Source organism: Solanum dulcamara, chromosome 2, assembly GCF_947179165.1.
Source record: "Solanum dulcamara chromosome 2, daSolDulc1.2, whole genome shotgun sequence".
Lineage (NCBI taxonomy): Eukaryota > Viridiplantae > Streptophyta > Magnoliopsida > Solanales > Solanaceae > Solanum > Solanum dulcamara.
In genome coordinates, this window is record NC_077238.1 from 30,768,819 (window position 1) to 30,782,956 (window position 14,138).

General features: G+C 39.9%; 1 pseudogene; it reads left to right on the top strand.

Annotated features, from left to right (window-relative positions):
- Positions 1 to 4,218: 4,218 nt before the first annotated feature.
- LOC129881244 (5S ribosomal RNA) lies at positions 4,219 to 4,338 on the top strand (annotated as a pseudogene).
- Positions 4,339 to 14,138: the final 9,800 nt, after the last annotated feature.

Consider the following 14,138-nt stretch of genomic DNA (forward strand, 5'->3'; position numbering starts at 1 on the left):
CGAGCATTGATTATCTCAGAGCCTTTCTTTTTTACAAACAAGAGTTTAGTCGAATCAATTGTTATACAGTCATATAGAAGACTCGAAGATAGCAGCTTACTATATTAAAATTTAACATTCAAAAGTAAGTGAGGGTCCTGAAGTCATATTCAGAACCTGGGAATGGAATTACCCCCAAAGCTCATATCATATCCTACTTACATCTAAGACATGCCAAAAGAGAAAATATAGGCTTTACATACCTATACCAAAAATATACCAAGAGAAGCTTCACATACCTCTTGGGAGTCACTCTTTATCCTGCTCATCTCGTTGTCCTCTGAACCTATTCAATATGAAATTAATACGAATATAACCTACTCTTTGCTTTCCAGCATCTTAGGTTACACCTTAGTATTAATGGAATCTATTTCCTTAGTCGTTTTCTTGACTAGTTCTTTAGTTTGTTAAGGCATTGACGAAAATTGGACAGAACCTCCCCTATAATGTGCCCTATACAAATCTCCAATTAGGTCCCTAAGACCTATATCCAACCAACAACAACAACCTGTAGCAATTCACACCAACAATATACAACATAAACTCCAAATGACTTATTCAAAAATACGATATCACAATAGGGCGTCTAGCCTTTATTTTGTAACGCCTTTAATTATACGCAATGGGGGGTCATTTGGATGCAACCAGAAGCATACACACCCCTTTTAGAATGCATTTAGGCCTGGAAGCATTGCATTACACCCCCTGCAGCAACCACTCACTCAAAACTATCAAAACGTGAATTCTGGACAGCTTACTGTTTTACCTTGTCTCTTCGTTTCGAAGGGGTAATGGAGGGAAATAGGATTTACATCCTTCATGAAAGTTATAGACATGTGTCTTAGGGTTGCATAAAATTAGAATCACCCCTACATCAATTCTGTACAAAAAGATATGCCTAAAATACCAATAGCAGTCCGTGTAAGATTTCCAAAACCAAAATCTGGGCAGTACCTCCTCTACACTTCATTACCTTTTTTCGAGAATCTAAAAGAAAAAATGGATTTTAAAGTCTAAATGAAAGTTATATACCTATGAAATAACTTTCCAAAACATATTTAATCACCCGAAATGAAGATATACACAAGAAGTTATACCAATATTACTAACAACTGTCCCCTGCAAAAACGGGTTTGTTAACTAGTTTTTAACGTTTTCCCTCTTTGTTCTTTCAACTTTATCTCAAGTTCCAAGCTGAAGAGTTAATTCCGCGGACATCGTAAGATACATATATACACCTCCACGTGTTGATGAACACCGTAGATAATTAATTCACAGAGGAAAATTGGAACTTACCTTGAAAAGGAGCCATCCGTAGCTATGTTCCTATGCTCTCAAGCTTTTTTAGCTTTTGGATAAGTTTTAAGATAAGGAATGAATTCCTTAGTCACTTAACATACATATATAGGGTGGCTTTGGAGGTGACACGTGTCATCCCCATAGGGTGACACATGTCTAGACCTTATTGTGCCACGTATGCATGCTGCCAATAGGGTGCTGCCACATGGCAGTGGGGTCCACCTCCCCCAAGCAGGTGGGTCACCTACTTGACCCCAAGCTGGTGGGTCACTTGCTGCCATGTGTCACTTCCCTAGGCTGCCATGTGGAACCTCCTTTTGCTGCCATGTGTCGCCTTCTCCTCTCCCCCATGGGTTCATAATCTCGTCTTATTTTAAGAGTCGATGTAATCCATACTACGTAAGCTTGATATATCCTTAAGTAGATCAAGTGTATAATACCTTTAACTTAGTAGATTACGTAGGTAAATCGAGTCCTACGACTCATTTTTTTAGCCTCCAACTCTTTCCGGATTCTCACGACTCTATTTCAAACCTTCCCTCTCACGAGGTATCACATTCTTCTTTCCTTCGAGTTATTTAATGTGTGTAGATAGTAGGGGTCTTGTGGCTACTTCCAAGAAGATTAGGGTCACGTTTCAAGGTTCAAAAGTGCGGGGTGTAACATCCTTCCCCCCTTTAGAACATTCTTCCCTAAATGTTAAATAACACTTCCCTCAAGACCTTATATCGATTGTAGGGAGATTGTTCTCTATTGCAATCACACCTATTCTCATCCAGGTAATTAACATACAAGTTTCAGGAGTTGGGGTTCCTGTAGACATCGCGAATAGGTGCGAATACTTGTGTTTCATATTCTCTTTAATTTCTCAGGTCATCCCTTTTTCTAGTTTTGATTTTGCCATAGTATCTTCACGGAAGGCACATCTTTAGTCTACAATGTTCTAGTTTGCTGATCTAAGATGGCGATAGTTTTTTTTCCCTTGCAGGATTCCATCTCCTGGTCCTCATATATGGAATATACCCTGGGTGGCTCGTCAGTATCTTTGCGAAGCATTCCTATCTGATGGACTGGGCGTATAGTTTCCAAATGAGGTGGTAAGCTCAACTTACCAACCACGTTGCCCACATTATGAGTAACTTGATATAGTCTAATATATTTTGGGCCAAGTTTCCTTTTCTAGGGGATCCGTTATGAACATTCAATCATCAATTTGAACTCTGAATGGTGATATTGATTATCTGTACATCATTTCGGCCGACTCTGGGTTGTTAGTCAATAGTTTGCTTAATCCTGTTTGGCCTACCAACTTAGTCTTTTTCCCCAACAGGGGGACTTATACACTTTGCCTTACAACATCTTGTAGGGGGTCATCTGAATGCTGGAATGGTAGCCCATCTCGTAGGCAAATTCAATAAGTGGTGGTCAATCGTCTCAGTTACTAGTAAAGCCAACCATATTAGTCCGCAATATATCTTCTAACTTCTGATAGTATGCTTAGTCTATTCAACAGCTCGAGGGAAAAACTGGGGTACTAATACCTACCTGTGTTCCCGATCTTTTCTTGGACTGATGTCCTAATGTTAATCTTAATTAAAGTTCTTCCATCTAAGATATTAGCTGGGGAAACCTCACGGAACCTTACTACCTCCATGTTGTATAACTCCACCTAATATTAGTTGCATAGGTGCTCTTTGATTGGAAGCAAATGGGTTGATTTATTAGCCTACTCACAATAACCCATATGGCACCCTACTTTTACATAGTACAAAATAGGTTCATAATGATGTTGATAATTTGGGAACCGTTAGCCTCGTATAGTCTTTCTTTACTCTTTTCAGAACTTTAACTGGCATTCGATCTTTTGGGTCCTTCTTCCCCTTTTTTCCAATCCTTAGGGTTGGGTACCGAATAATGCTGCAGTCCCCTCATATAATGTCTCTCGTAGTCGTTCTATGCTTTGTCTAGCATGATCTGGTATAATTCCAAAAGAGTTTTGGCATAGAAGCTAACTATCCTGTAGTAACCAGCTAGCTCAGTCAGTCTTACTTAAACTCTTTCACCATTTCCCTTACCTCTACTTGTAACCCTCTAGACCCATTATCTTGTGTCATTCTTGACCTTTACAAGATTATGAGAGGGTACAAGAAGTATCCTAGCGTTACCTCGCTAGTTCTCATATTTTACCCTGCCTTTTCTCCCTTATCCTACCCTCGATGTCGGGGTAGATCTTTGGTCCACTCGTGGCCATGTCTTACTCCACCCGTAGCACTAATTTCCATCTCGGTAATTTGGCTTAACCTATCTTTGTATCTCTCGATAGTTAATTTCAACTTGGGCTCCCTTGCCTAGGACAATAGCTGTGGGGACTCCGTAAGGTTCTACCACTCTTTTACTTTACAATTTTACACCTTCTCGGCCGAGTAGGTAACCTTAGATCGAAGGAGCAGGGACTAATATCGTTAATCCACAAGTAACATTCCCTCCAGATTCATCTGGCGCTGGAGTGTGAAGTGAGTCTTGTAGTCCTGGTCATATTGTGGAATTTTCGACCTTGGGTATTGCTTCCTATCATTCGTAAATTACATTAGCTGTTACCCTTACCTTTTGGGTTTTGCTTTTCTGCCCTCAAAGTTGACTGCCGAGTGAGTGGTGTCGAAATTCCCTCACCCACTGGGCCATATAGTCATTCTACGGTTTTCCTTTCATTAACTGGTTCTATGTTGAAGAGCTGTGGCATTTGAGTGTGTCATCAGTTAGCAGTTAGCTAATCCTTCTTGTCTTGCTTAATCCTTTTTACAATACCCTTAACGTAATGTATAGTATTCCAGGAACATAATCTCATGTCGTTCCGCCATCGCTAGTTCTGATTCTTCCATCTCACTTGATCATACCAGCACTAACACATTAAGTTCCATCAGAATTTCGAAGTTAAGCGTGCTGGGGTGAGAGTAATACTGGGATGGGTGACCTCTCTGGGAAGTCTTCGTGTTGCGTTTCATTGTAATCCTTGACATAATGTGTGGGGCACTCAATTTAGCTCCAGATTTACCTTAGCATTGTCTCGCGAGTCTTTATGTTTTGTCCTGTCCTTTCATCTGTTATCTTTGCATCCAGTATCGGCGTAGACCTTTAGCTCCACTATCCTCTATTCACTTTTTGTTCTTCTCATTTTCTACCATAGGAGGCTTTCTATTCCTTTTTCTTTGGTTATTTATCTATCGCAACATCATTTGCAACTAACTCTATAACCAACGTTTTGGCTTTTGGTCTAGCATGCTGTCATTATCCTTCGTAATGTCTCTTAATTTGGTTGATATCCTTTCATGGTTACACTCTTCTATTTTTATATGCAGCCGCCTTCTAGTGTTATATTGTTCAGGGTCTCGTCACAAACTTCTTAACGCTGCCTTATGTAGCGTTCTGGCTTCCATTCAATTATTGGCGGCTTCCAAACCTTTCTAACTTGGTCCGGCAAGATATCTTATTGAAGTTTAGACGTCCATCTCAAATATATTGCCATATCAATTGCCTCCTCCTACTTTTGCCATTTTCTCATTAACTTCTCCCCTTTAGAGGGTACTCGTACTTTCCTCTGTTTGTACTTATAGTCGTTCCAATTTCAATTAGGCAGTGCTAGTATTCTGACAATAACTTTTCTAGGTTTTCTCAAAGTAGTAGCTTTGTCCCAACCTATGTCCTTTGTTTCTTGGAGTGAAGGTGGGTTGCACCATCTATTTCCTAAATTGTCCTCGTCCTTGACATGTTCCACTATTCTCGAGGCGACGTTGTGCACACACGTTATTTTTTGTATCTTAAGCTCTATGCCCTTACTGCGTACTCAACGCAGGCTTTTAACTTAGTTAGCCTCTACCAAGGGCGACCTATTAGCGGTCTCACTTTATCCCTGTAAAATTGTATCACACGGTTCAATTCATATTTAAATATCCCCCTTTTAGTTCATATATATATTCAGTTCTTGACATCTGTTTGAGGTGCTTCTGTTAGAAGTTCTTTCCTCAATTAGTCAGTGGAGAACTATAAACTGTTATCATAAATCATTTTCCAACCATTGTTGGAAGAAATCAGAACCTCTTAAACATCACAGTACTTCTTTTAATACTTGACCTACCTGGTCTCCTTCTAAGTTTACCCTCGAATTATGAACAGCTCATCTTATTTACAATTAGGAGTTGAGGGCTTGGTATTTTTTCCAAAAAGAGTGAAACTCATTCACGGGACATCTTCCCCTTCATCCTGAGCCTTCTGTTTATATTCCTACAGTACAAATATGTCTGGAGATACCATAGTCTAAACTTTACTACTTAAATAAGCTTTTGTTCCTCCGAAATAAATTTTTTCAAGTGAAAAGGGTGCCCCTTATCGGCAACCTGAAGGATACCTCTTACAGCTTTAGTTAAACACAGTAGGGGTACTTGGTATCAATTTTTAAGGCATACTAAAAGTCTATGCTTCATTTCGTTTTCTTGTCCTAGAAATATTTTGGCAGGGTTTCCTCTACACTTCTTACTATCCCACAACCTGCACGCAAAAAATAGCAACAATGCATCACAGGGCCAACATATATATATATTCATATCCTATCACAGCCGCACAGGGATGTCAATATCATTTCATATCGCAGCCATACAGGGCTTTCAATGTCAATAATAATACAAAAATACTAGACTTACCTCGTATATCCAACTTCAAACTGCATTTGTTGAACTTCCTATCTGCTTTTCCTTTATGGTTTCAACTTTACATTTCAATATTACTTCAATACCTTACCCGACGGATATCTTCTATGCCTTTACTTTACTTACCTGCGTGCTTCGTAATGTCCCATGTTGTCAATTATTTCCTTTGGTTGATGTCGTCCTTCTTTTAAGATCCAAGGTTAGTATAAGGAATTTTCCTATGACTCGGATCTATAGCACGATCTCAGATGTAGAAGAAAGGTAACATCCTAAATGTCATGTAGCTTCCTGTTTATAGATGTGGCACGCAACACATCGATAACTAAGACTCTACTAGACACAGTCTACAGACAATCCAAGGAAGAACTACTCTAATACCACTTCTATTACGACCCAACCCTGTACACCGCGACTGGGGTCTGACCTGGACCTCCCCATATACTTAACTATCAGTTGTGGTCAAGTTGAACTGTAAATGAAATAATATCATGTAACAGAGCCCCACTGGGCGATAACCTTTACATATACCTGTAGCCCTTTTCATTTGTATCATAACATGATAGGGCACGCAAGCCGATGAGGCTGCAATAACATAACAACATGTATAATATATCATATAGACCCAGCTGAACCAAACTGACATATACAACCCACATATACCTGTCTACAGACCTCTAAAAATAATAATGACAACATATGGTTAGACAAGGCCCCTGCCGTACCCCTGAATAAATAAAACAATGATATACATAAGTGGCTAGTGCCAAAACTAGGCTCCGATACAATAGGGCCTCTTCCAGCTGAGCTAAGCGGAATTCTAAGCTAACGGACTCCCAAAACCCATACCTGTACCTGCGGGCATGAATGCAGCCCCCCGAGAAAGGGGGTCAGTACAACATATGTACTGAGTATGTAAAACGTAAGATATTACAACTGGAGGTATATCCAAAATAAAGAAGCAGGGGAACCAATTATCAAATCAGAAACATGTACCAGTACTCTGTGAATCACAAAACATGCATGCTCAAATTTTCAATATAGCCGACCCCGTCAGGGGTCCGGTGAATCATATATGTAGTATCAGTATCAGGCTCCGCGCCATCGTCACCTTATTACAATACATCACCATCACATATATATATACATATGTACCCGACCCTCTAGTGAAGGGTTTGGTGGATAATGCAGTGAGTTGTGCACGATAACGGACTCGGCCCGGGACTCGGTGAAAGAAGTGTTACAGTATACACAATAGAGTAGTGAGAAACAAAACACAGTTTAAATCATTATCTGAGACTCAACGAAGTCATCAAGTGAACAATCACTTGGGATCAGGGTAGAAGGTATCAGACGTATACTCTCTAACTGTCACTAAGAACTATGTAAAAAGGAGTTTTTAGAAATCATAGACGTATGCCAATGTGAAATATCTTATAGCAGTCCGAGCATTGATTATCTCAGAGCCTTTCTTTTTTACAAACAAGAGTTTAGTCGAATTAATTGTTATACAGTCATATAGAAGACTCGAAGATAGCAGCTTACTACTTTAAAATTTGACATTCAAAAGTGAGTGAGGGTCCCGAAGTCATATTAAGAACTTGGGAATGGAATTACCCCCAAAGCTCATATCATATCCTGCTTACATCTAAGACATACCAAAATAGAAAAGATAGGCTTTACATACCTGTCACGACCCAACCCCGTAGGCCGCAACTGGGGTCCGACCTGGACCCTCTTATGCGTATTTATCAACTACACTTAAGTTGAACCGTGTGTGATGTGATACTATATACAAAACCCCAATAGTTTAAAACTTTTTTATGTACATGTAGTCTCTTTCATTTGTATCATATCATGAAAGGGCATGTGAGCCGACAAGGCTGCTATAACAAAAACATTCACAACATATCGAATAGGCAACATCAAAACTAACTCACAAACAACCCACATATACATATGTCTACAGACCTCTAAGAATAGTAACAACAATATATGGCGGAACAAGGCCTCCGCCGTACCCCTGAATGTACAAATATATACATTAAGTGACCAGCATCAAAATTTAGGCTCCAGAACAGTGAAGCACTTCCGACACAGCTGAGAGGAACTCCTATCCTGATGGATCTCCAGAATAAACATCTGTACCTGCGGGCATGAAACGCAGCCCCCCGAGAAAAGGGGGGTCAGTACGATATATGTACTGAGTATGTAAAGCATAACACATCGTAACTGAGATCATAACTGAAATAGGGATGCAGGGGAGAAGTATAATAACTAAATAAATTACTGTACCTGCACCTTAGGACACATAAATCATACACATCATCATATGTTGTGCCCGGCCCTCTAGTGAACTCGGTGTTATAATCACTTCTTCATAATCACATATCATCATATCATAATGCATTTCATTTCATCATATCATCGTATACGGTATCATACCATCGTATACGGTATCATCTTATCATGTATATCATCGTATCACACCCGGTTCACTGCGGGGCTCAGGGTCACAATGTATTGCTTTAATCTCATATGCATGCCTACATAAAGTATCCGGCCCTTTAGTGAGGGACTCGGTGAATGGAGTGGTGTACGTCTATAGCGTACCATCATAATATACATATATACCCGGTCCTCTAAGGAGGGACTCGGTGTTCCTTCCTTATTTCACCACACATACAATCATATTACAGCCGGCCCGGGACTCGGTGAATAATCGCATCGTCATAACATATAACATATATCACACCTCACGTAGGGCATCGTCTCCTCGTGCGTGGAACTATACACATCCGACCCAGGACACGGTGAAAGAAGTAGTAACACTGTGCACGATAACATATCCCGGCCCATCGTGGGACTCGAGGAAGGATGGGTTACAGTATGTACGAGTAGAGTAGTGAGAAACCATATGCAACTAAGTCATTATCTAAGACTCGATGAAACAGTCAAGTGAACCGTCACCTGAAGACTGGGGGAGTAATTATCCGAGGTATCCCTTTAGATGTCATTAGGGCTTACATCAGTTGGGGCTTCAGGGATCACAAACATGCATCAAAATAATGCCACATAGCTTATGCTATCAGAAACATGGTTTATGCAATCAAAGACATAGTTATGCAATCAGAGACACAGTTATGTAATCAGTGACATTGATCATTCCAGAGATTTCAAGGAAAGGAGCTTGTATCTCCACTTACTATTCACTGTATAGCAGTCTTGAGAATAATTGTTTGACTACTTTCAGACTCTTAATATTCAGGAGTAACTACAAGTCACGAGTTACAATCAGAGCTCATAAATGGAATTACCTCTAAACCTATATCATATACCATTTCACTTAAAGTTAAGCCATTCCAAAGGAAAGAAGAAATAGGCTTTACATATATTAATTTTCATCACATAGAAGACTAAAAGGAAATGACTCAGCTATTATAGGAGTTCTAATATCAAGAAGTAAACAAGAGTCTCGACTCATACTCAGGGCTTTACGAATGGATTAAATCCCAAATATCGTATACATATCATTCATAACTTATATCTAAGACATGCCAAAAGAAAAGAAGAATAGTTCTACATATCTATTCCAAAAACACGCCAAAGGAAAGCTTCACATACCTTGTATGGACTTCTCTTTATCCTGTTCGCCTCGTCATCCTTTGAACCTATTAAACAGGAGAGTAATATGCATATCAACTCTTCTTAATTTTCCAGCATCTTAGGTTATACCTTAGTGGTAATGAAATCTATTCCCTTAGTCATTTCCTCGATTAGTTCTTTAGTTTGTTAAGGCGTTAACGAAAATTGGGCAGCACCTCCCCTATAATGTGCCCTATCCGAAATCCCAACCATGTCCTTAGAACCTGCAGCCAACCAACAATGTAACCAGCAGCCCATACATATACATATTATGACCAAAATTACAGAATATAAACCCCCAACAATTCACTCGAAACTAAGATACAAAAACTAGAGTTTTTAATCTTTCTTTCGCGAATTCTTTAATTGCAAAGCCTGTGGCTGCAACCAGCAGCTCCCACACCTCATTTAGATAAATTTTAGACCCTGCAACACGCCACAACACAACCAGAAGCAGCCCCTACGCGTACAACACTTTATTTTGACAACAACTTAACTATAGCGATTCTAAATTCGTTTATTTCGAACGCCGAACTTTTCAAACCTTTTCCCCAACTTCCAGCAGCTCCTAAGGTGTGTAATACACCATAATTTAACATCATAAACTTCAAATTAGAGGGTAAGAACTTACCTTTCCCGAAATTGGCTAGAACTCGCCAAAATCGCGCCTCGGAAATATTTTCAGCATGCTGTAATGTCGTGGCAGCTTGCTGTCCGTTTTTTTGCTGCACCAAACTCTAATTTTATACTACTAATACTTCCATATCATTGTGGTATATGCTATATAATTAATTTACGGAACGAAATCGGGACTTACCTTATTTTTCTCCCAAGCCGTCGCAATTTTCTCCTTAGCTCTTAGGGTTTTCTTTTCTCACGTTGCTGCTGGAAATTTTTGAATGAACTGAAGATGTTTGGATACATATCAACCTATATAGGTGGTCCCAAGGGGTGACACGTGTCAGCCCCTAAGGATGACACGTGTCAAGCCATGATTGGCCACCGTGTCATGCTGCCAATTAGGGGCTGCCACGTGGCAGCGGGGTCCACCTCCCCCAAGCAGCTGCATCACCTACTTGAACCTAAGTAGGTGCATCACCTGCTTGCTTGAGGTGCTGCCACGTGTCGCTCCTCCATTGGCTGCCACGCGTCGTCTTTTTCCCTTCCTCGCGGGTTCGTAATTTTGTCTTACTTTAAGAGCCTATGTAATCCGTACTACGTAAGCTTGATATATCCTTAAGCAACTTAAGTGTATAAGACTCTTAACTTAGTGTCTTACGTAGGCAAATCGAGTCCTACGACTCATTTCTTAGTCTTCAACTCTTTCCGGATTCTTATGAATCTATCTCCAACCTCCCTTCTCGCGAGGTATCACAATCTTCTTTCCTTAGAGTTGTTTGATAGTGTCGTAGCTTATCCGTCTCACATGATAGTGTCTAAGAAACTTAAGAAGACGTTCCGAGCTCAAGAGTGCGGGGTGTAACATCCTTCCCCCCTTTAGAACATTCGTCCCCGAATGTTGAATAAAACTTTCCTTAAGACTTTATACGGATCATAAGGAGATTCCTTTCTACTGGAATGACATACATTTTCATCCAAGTACTTAATATACGAGTTCCAAGACTGGAGGCTATCTGTAGATATTGAGAATAGGTACGGACACCTGTGTTTCATGTCCTTTTCAACCTCCCAGGTTATGCCTTCACGATTCTTATTCCGCCACAGTATCTTGACGGAGGCTATGTCCTTAGTTCGCAACCCGTTTAATCTGCTGATCCCGGATGGAGATAGGTTGCCCCTCGTAGGATAACTCCCTATTACGTGGACCTCCTCCACGGGCAATATTCTGGGAGCGTCGTTCCCATTCTTACGAAGCATTGATCTGTGAAAACTGAATGTATTGTTTCAAATCGGACGGTAGGTCCTACTCATAGGGAGCTTTATCTATTCTAAAAATGCTCTGCGAAGGATCAATGTATCCCCTTTTTGCTGACTTTAGGCTGCTAATCGATATCTTGTTCCGGAATAAGCTTTACTTCATCAATAATTTAGTGGGTCACATCTGGGCCTGTCCCTTAATCGAAGGGCAAAATGTCATACTAAGATTCATCTGGGTTCCTCAATCTCTTTCGAAATAATTTCCAGCAGTTAGCTGTAAATTGAACTTTTCTATCTAAGATAATAGATGTGGGGACTCCGTGAAATCTTATTGTTTCCCCACTATGTCATTTCGCAGAACCCTCAGCTGAATATGACTTTCTAACTGGAGGGGAACAGGTTGATTCTGTCAGCCCATCTACCATAGCCCGTATGAACTCCCAGTTACTTAGAATGCGAGGTCAGCTCGTACTATAATACATATTAACTGCTTTCCACCTCTGAGTCGGGGTTTCCATTCCCTGAGATAGGCTATCAGACTGCTGATGCTTCTTTTAACTTAAGCTATTATACAACTCCTCTTAATCCAACTTGTAATACCTTAGGTATGCTATCTTTCTCTTTTACTCAGATCTTTTTTCCAGTTTTCTTACCATACATCATATTGTAATCCTTACATAAACGTGTGTACGGACATAGAGCAGTCCAAAAAATTCCTTAGAGTTGCTATACTAGTGGCTTACCTCCTTTAGTCGAGGTCAAGGCTCCACTTTGGCTCTTGTCCTTAATACCGATTATATCTGAATAGTTCTGCCTCGAACCATCTTACACTTTTCCTGAATAGATTCTAAATATGGCAATCACATTGTTATTACTTACTTTCTTTTATCGAGTAATCATTTGACCTCGCTCTTAGTATGCCAATATTCATAGGTTGTACAACTATTCTTGTGCCATTTTCACGAGGTGCGTTGTATTTCAGTCATAATCTTTTTCTGCTCTTGGCGTACTCTGTTCTATATGTGTCGTTGTACTAACCCGCTTTTATAATCTCTTTTTGTCATACTTGTTTTGTTCTCTTTCTCACTTCCCAGAGGGTCACCCATCCCAGTGCTACTCTCATTCGAGCACGCTTAACTTCGGAGTTTTGACAAAATCCGGTGCATTAGTGTGAGTATGATCACGCCCATCCCTTATGGGGTCTCGTTTGAAGTTTAAGCCTTTCCACTTACATACGATAGCATCAGTTGATTTTCTCTTACGCTTGTACTTCTCCTGTCCACTTCCCCCCTTTAGGGTGTACCCGTGTCATCCTCTGTTTATTTTCAGCCATGCACATGCGAATGGTTCCACTCCAACATATTTAACGTGCTGCACCATATCTACATTTTTTTGGTTTGATCATCCATACGTTAGGTTGCCTTTCTAGGAAACCCTAGCATACCCGTAGGGTGCTTTAGTATTCGCAATGTATCGTATAAAATCTCATCTCGCGATTAATACTCGAGTAATATCCGTAATGTAGCAGTGCATTCAAAGCCACATTCCATTCATCCCAATCAGTAATTAGCGAGGGCTCATAATTGGTGCACATTCCCCACTCGAGTGTACTTATACTTTAATGACTCATGTTTCGAGCTTTGTCATTATACTAACTTTAATCCAGTGGATACCACTAATCATTAGAGTGGAGTCACGTGTACACCATACTTCTTTACGCCTCCTGAGCTTGCACCTTTGTCGTGCACCTAAGGCTCATTTCTAATCCTGCTTAAAACCACATCAACTTCATGGTAGTAGTGGCCTTGTCTTAATACTTTTTCATCGTACTATACCTCCAGTTCGTAACTGTCTATGTCTCTTTTTGTTTGATACTTATACTTAATTAATCACATCTATTTTGAGTGCCTCTATTAGAACTTCTGTATTATTCCTTCAACTCATTTGCATTTTTGGTTGGGCGTAAGGAATTCCATATTACCCTTTATTTCCTTGCACTAGCCATCCTTTTCGTCATCATATAACCTTTATTCGAAACTTTCCTTATGGAACTTGATAAATCTTCCTTATTTGTTCCATAGCTTGCTTTTCTGTTCCACACCTATCTTTACATTCCATTTACATGGACCACATCATACCTTCTAGTTAATTCCTTACTAAGTTTTGCTTATTCTAATAATTGTTTTTGTTATGTTCACCTGGTACCTTGTTCGCATTCAGACCCATAGTATAATACCGCTTGACTTTCTTCACGATTCTTACTATGGGTTACTTACCCTTCTTAGTTAGTCTTGTCCTTAATGTCTCACAAGCTATCTTATTAACACTTCATATCCGTCACAATTCTTTTCCCTTTGTACTCTTGTCTTACTCTTGTCTTAACCATACAGTTACTTCCTTCAACTATCACTTGTCATAGTTTATCCCTATATCAATTCAGGAAATGCCTTACTATCTCGTTTTATCCCGATCTATCATTCCTCTCTGAGTCATTTTCTTTGGCTTATAGGTCCTTTCTAACTTATTCTACTATTCCAGTATCGTCCTCCTAGTTTCTATTGCCATTAACTCAGCAATTAA